Raw genomic sequence first — 4962 nt, forward strand, 5'->3', positions numbered from 1 at the left:
TGGAGGTAGCCGGAGCAAGTACAGAGGTCATCCAATATGCAAACTGAAGTGTCCGTGAGTTGCAATGCACTGAGGTTGGGGCACTAGAGCTGAGCACGCTCATGTGAAGAAAATGTCGTGTATTGTGTCCCTTCGGGATATACCTGCTGCAGCTGCAGTGGGGTGTGTTACACCTGCATCATCTTCCTCATCATCATCCCAGGTCTCCCACACTGCCTGAGGTGACATTGCTGCGCAACCTCTCCACAGCACAAAACTCAATAAGTAACAGTCCATGGGTTGCAGTGCACTGACCACAAGAACTGAAGACCCTATCATGAGGCGACTTTAAATACACCTCTTTTACTTAAAGTGCTACCACTCTCTCGCACTATATGCTATATTACTAACAATGTTGTCAATCTCACAGAGCAATACAAGTCCCACCTAGATTAAAATATAAAACTTTTTTTATTTTTTTATCAAAAAAAGGCCTCCCATTGGGTTACAATCTAATATAATTCCATTTCAGTGATCATTTAAAAACATCAGTTCATTAAAAAACAGTCGCCGCAGCGTTTCGGTGTACAGTTTATCTTATTCCACCTTCATCAGGACGAAAACATTTTAAAATCTAGACCAAAAGATAAAAATAACATTTTTAGATACCTAATATGCTCTGTGGATCCTATTTACAGTCTGTACAACATTGAAATACTGGTGGGTCTGACTATATCTTTACCACCCTCTAAACAAGACTCATGACATCCTCATCAGTCGAGAAAAAAGGGGGTATTTTTATACCACATTCGTATCAAACTTTACACTTTAAAGGGTGAATGCCACTTTGTTGAGATATTGGTGGATCTGACTGTATCTTTACCACCCTCTATACAGGACTCATTATATGATCTCCTTATCAGTCAAAAATAAGAGGATTATTTATACCACATTCGTGTCAAACTCTTCCACTGTAAAGGGTAGATGCCCCTTGGATCTCTTAGTTATTCCCTTTCAATGGAGAGTTGTGCTTACTCAAATTTATGCCTATAAATCAAGACATTATTACCTGATAAAATAATTGTTGGGTCTGATTCTTCAATTTGAGAGTTTCATCAATATTTGGTATATCCTCTGGTTTATTATTGAGTCGAGGCCTTTAAAGATAAGTAGGTATTCATTATAGATTAAACCACTCAAAGGGCTATGATAATTATATTATGGATTTTTTTGCACAGATATTTACCTTGTTATTAAAATGTCTGTAGGGTATAAATCACCACTGTATGCTTGGAGCCGCACTATTATTAATTAATTTACAGATGGAAGCGCACTCTCAGTTTATCATAAGTCTGTTGAAAAAAAAATGAAGGAATAAACCATTCTAGAGGGGTTGTTTTATTGTTAGAGTCTATCTAGCAGTAAAAACATATTTCATGTTTTTTACACACTTTCCCCTAGATCCTAGTATAGCTCATACACGTTATACATTTCTCAATTATCCGTATGATGTTGTATGGCAGTCCTCTTCAATTGAGGTAAGTTTGTCGGATCTATGATTCAAATACGAACGGTTATTAGATTTCTATGTTAATTACTGACAATCTTATTACCATGCACAACTACTATTCTCAATCCCTGTGCTCATTATGTGCAAGACGTTTTACTATGCGGTCTTCAATTACTCTGTATTACACATAGCACGCGATATATTATCGCTTGTTCGTTTATTGCATGATATTACGCGTTCAATACGGCATAAAAAAACTCTAAGTTGTTTTATTATTAGTATTACTCGCCACTATTAGGTAAAGCGCGATTTACTCAGTGAAGCATTGACCACACAATAACCGTTATGTTATTCGGTTGCTACTAGCTGATGGTTCTTCCCCGTGTCTAACGTTGTAATTTCTAAACGCTAATTATTTAACCAAGTTAGCGAACGTTAGTGTGGGATCAAAATATCTGTATACCTGTACACTATCCCAAATTACGATAGTCTAGAGCCTACAATTTACTTTCTAAATTCGTTTTAACACTTGCTTGAGATCGTACCTGTGAGTTTCAGTTTGACTTCCCCGCTCCAAGCATATCGTTCCGGAAATCATTTGGAAAGAACTACTTCCGGGACGGAACCTTATTTATCCTCTCATTTACTATGTCGACCCGGAACTAAAAAGATTAAATCTATTTACGATCTTAATCTATTAAGTGCTAGAGATATTGATTTTGCCGTTTAACATTTGGCGCAATTTACAGGATAATAAATATACGCGATCGGCCGCCCATTGCATTTTCCATAGCGGTGTTTTTAGCCTACAGTCCTATTCTTTGGCGGCCATCTTGGAGTGTGTTTGATCGATCTTTTTAACACCCACTCTGTATTCCTCCTTAGATCTTCGTGTCCGTATTTAAGAATGGTGTTGGTTATCTTCAGAATGGTTTTGAGAGCGGCCATCTTATAATTGACTCAATTTTCTGGACTTTCACTATTAACTTGCCAGGCATTACGTTTTAATTGTAATAGTTTGTAATCTTACTACATATCTCCTGTGTTAACATAATAGTTATCAAGTACATCACTTGTAATTGCTAGAGAAAATACAAACCATCAATATAGTTTTGTTGTAAACAGTTTCGTTTCATAATCATAATATAAATCTTGTACAATAATGAGCAGATAAGTACAGAATTAATTCTCTTCTGGCATAAAAATCAGCATTCTAGGTGCAACTTTACACAATTTCTATAATAACAATGTTAACATGGAAGTATCTAGAAATACAAATATGTCATCCTTTTATATGTCCTAATTTATTTTTCATATATATATACACATCCACTGTCCCTGACGATTAATTACTAATAAGTATTTTTCGCTTCTACATAGTTCTCCACATGTTTACTATGACGTAGTGTTCCACTTATTAAATAATTAATCTTTCCCACTCTTCTTTATTATTAAGGCCAGTTCTGTATGTATTGAAATGAGACATATAAAACTGTTCTCGTTATTTCCTTTTCACAATATTATTGCCTCCTCTTAAGCTATGTTGTATGACTTCAATCCCATACCACTTTAGATCATCTATTGTGTGGTTGTGGGTGATCCAGAGCTCCACAAGTGGCGCACTGGAAGTCTTTGAAGGAAAATCACGTCTGGCTTGAATGCTGACAATCAGCTCAGCATGGCGTGTTTCTTTGACTTATTTAAGAGCCTATTCGAGTTGCATGAAATTATCTTAACTTCTTGTGTCATGAGAAACGCTAATAGTGATTCTAATATTTTGGCCTAATACCTGTCACCCACTTTTATTGTATCATCTAGGCTGAACTATAAAAAAAACCTTGGCAATATACCGGCTCATTTTTACTGCCTGTGACCCACCCTGTCCCCAACAACCCCACCCAAATTGACAGGGGGGAGTGCCCACCGGTCTCCCCATTACCCCACATGATAACTGGGGTGCCTTGTCTTTGAGCCTGCCTATTCTCCCAGTGGTCCTCTCCCCAGCTGATGAACAACGGGATGAGTTGGTCGTGCTAAGAGAACTCCCCAGGGGTTCAAGTTATAATGCTTTGTTACAGTTTAGGAGCAGCTAGAAAAATTATTCAAGGACTCATTTGAATAGTAATAGTAATTGAAAATTGGACCTAATGTTCAAGTCCGATTTTATTTTACTATTTTAGTAACCAGTATCTGACCCGCACTCCATTGCTGACAGCATTAAGTTTTAATTTGACCCACCTAGAGAAGCTAGATAACTATGGTTGTCCTTTTTGGGGCCATTTTTAATCCAAAATATACACATTCATATCTCTGGTTCTACTAACTGGATTTTTGTTGTTTTGATGACATTTTATTTATTAAATATAACTCTAACGCTAAGTTAAGCATGACTACTTTGTGCCAAGGTACCAGAGGATTAAGCACAGGTTTATTTAGTGAGTTTTGTGGTGCACCCCAAAAAGAATTGTGATTATTATTTGAGGTTGATTATCAACTCTCCCTCAACTAATTCTCCAACTTCCTACAACCCACCTTAAGCACAAAATACAATCCTTTTTAGAGTGAGTCACTAAAGTCACTAAACTAACCTGAACCCAACCCCCTGGTAGCTATGGTATGGCACAAAGCAGACTGGCTTAATTTAGAGGCAATGTATAAAGTATTTACTCAGTACCAAAAATTTTAATAAATAAAATAACACTAAAATGACAAAAATCCAATAAGGAGAACCGGATATATGAATTTTTTAAGTTTACGGTTCAGTTTGAGGTTCAAAATATTGCCAAAAAGCGTTAAGCAAAACCACTGTCAGCTGGTTGTGATAGACCAGGACCTAGGTGCAATTTGTGACAACAACAAATGAGCATGTGTTGGCTGCTGAAATCAGATTCAACCTGGTTGGAAGTTTTACCTTCAGACTTGGTTTTTGAAATGGCAGAGTCAAATATCCTCAGAAGGGCAAGGCAGCAGGCTGTCACTGAGGATGGTTTCACCTCGTTCAATATCCACTGGACATGCACTCAGTGAAACTATTGACTCTTTGTGGGAAGTCTCCCAGCAGGAGATATTTGAACGTTGCACACAGAGAAGGTAACTTGCCTACCAGATTCTTTTGGCACCTTAACCCATTGAAGATTTCCACATTCGGATGTAATCTAAATACTGGAACTTGGATTTCTTCATCAGGAAAAGGTTGGAAGTTGTATATTGGCATGGCTCCATGATTATAGATACCTTGAAATCAAAATGTATTTCACCTAATTAAAATCAGAGGTTCGATCGATAACAAAAGAATACAATTACAATTAGGTACATTTTGCAACACAATAAAATGAGCAACTCAAGGGAGATTGTTTGTAAATAATTTCAGTCTGTGGGTTTACATGTAGATCAAACTAAATAACAGAGCGCATTGTACATTTTACAAGTTTAGCACAATCTGAAAGTTATTGGAGTGGCAGGGCTGCCAATAC

The 4962-nt window shown here is 37.0% G+C and overlaps 1 long non-coding RNA gene across 1 annotated transcript; it reads right to left on the reverse strand.

Moving 5' to 3' along the window:
- Window positions 1–437: 437 nt before the first annotated feature.
- On the reverse strand, window positions 438–2079 carry LOC144824774 (uncharacterized). The gene is made up of 4 exons (XR_013609111.1): window positions 2035–2079; window positions 1226–1331; window positions 1049–1136; window positions 438–613 (listed from the first exon to the last, which is right to left on the reverse strand). It is a non-coding gene; the product is annotated as an uncharacterized LOC144824774 (long non-coding RNA).
- Between the last annotated feature and the right edge of the window lie 2883 nt (window positions 2080–4962).

Source organism: Lissotriton helveticus, chromosome 3_1, assembly GCF_964261635.1.
Source record: "Lissotriton helveticus chromosome 3_1, aLisHel1.1, whole genome shotgun sequence".
In the NCBI taxonomy this organism is placed as follows: domain Eukaryota; kingdom Metazoa; phylum Chordata; class Amphibia; order Caudata; family Salamandridae; genus Lissotriton; species Lissotriton helveticus.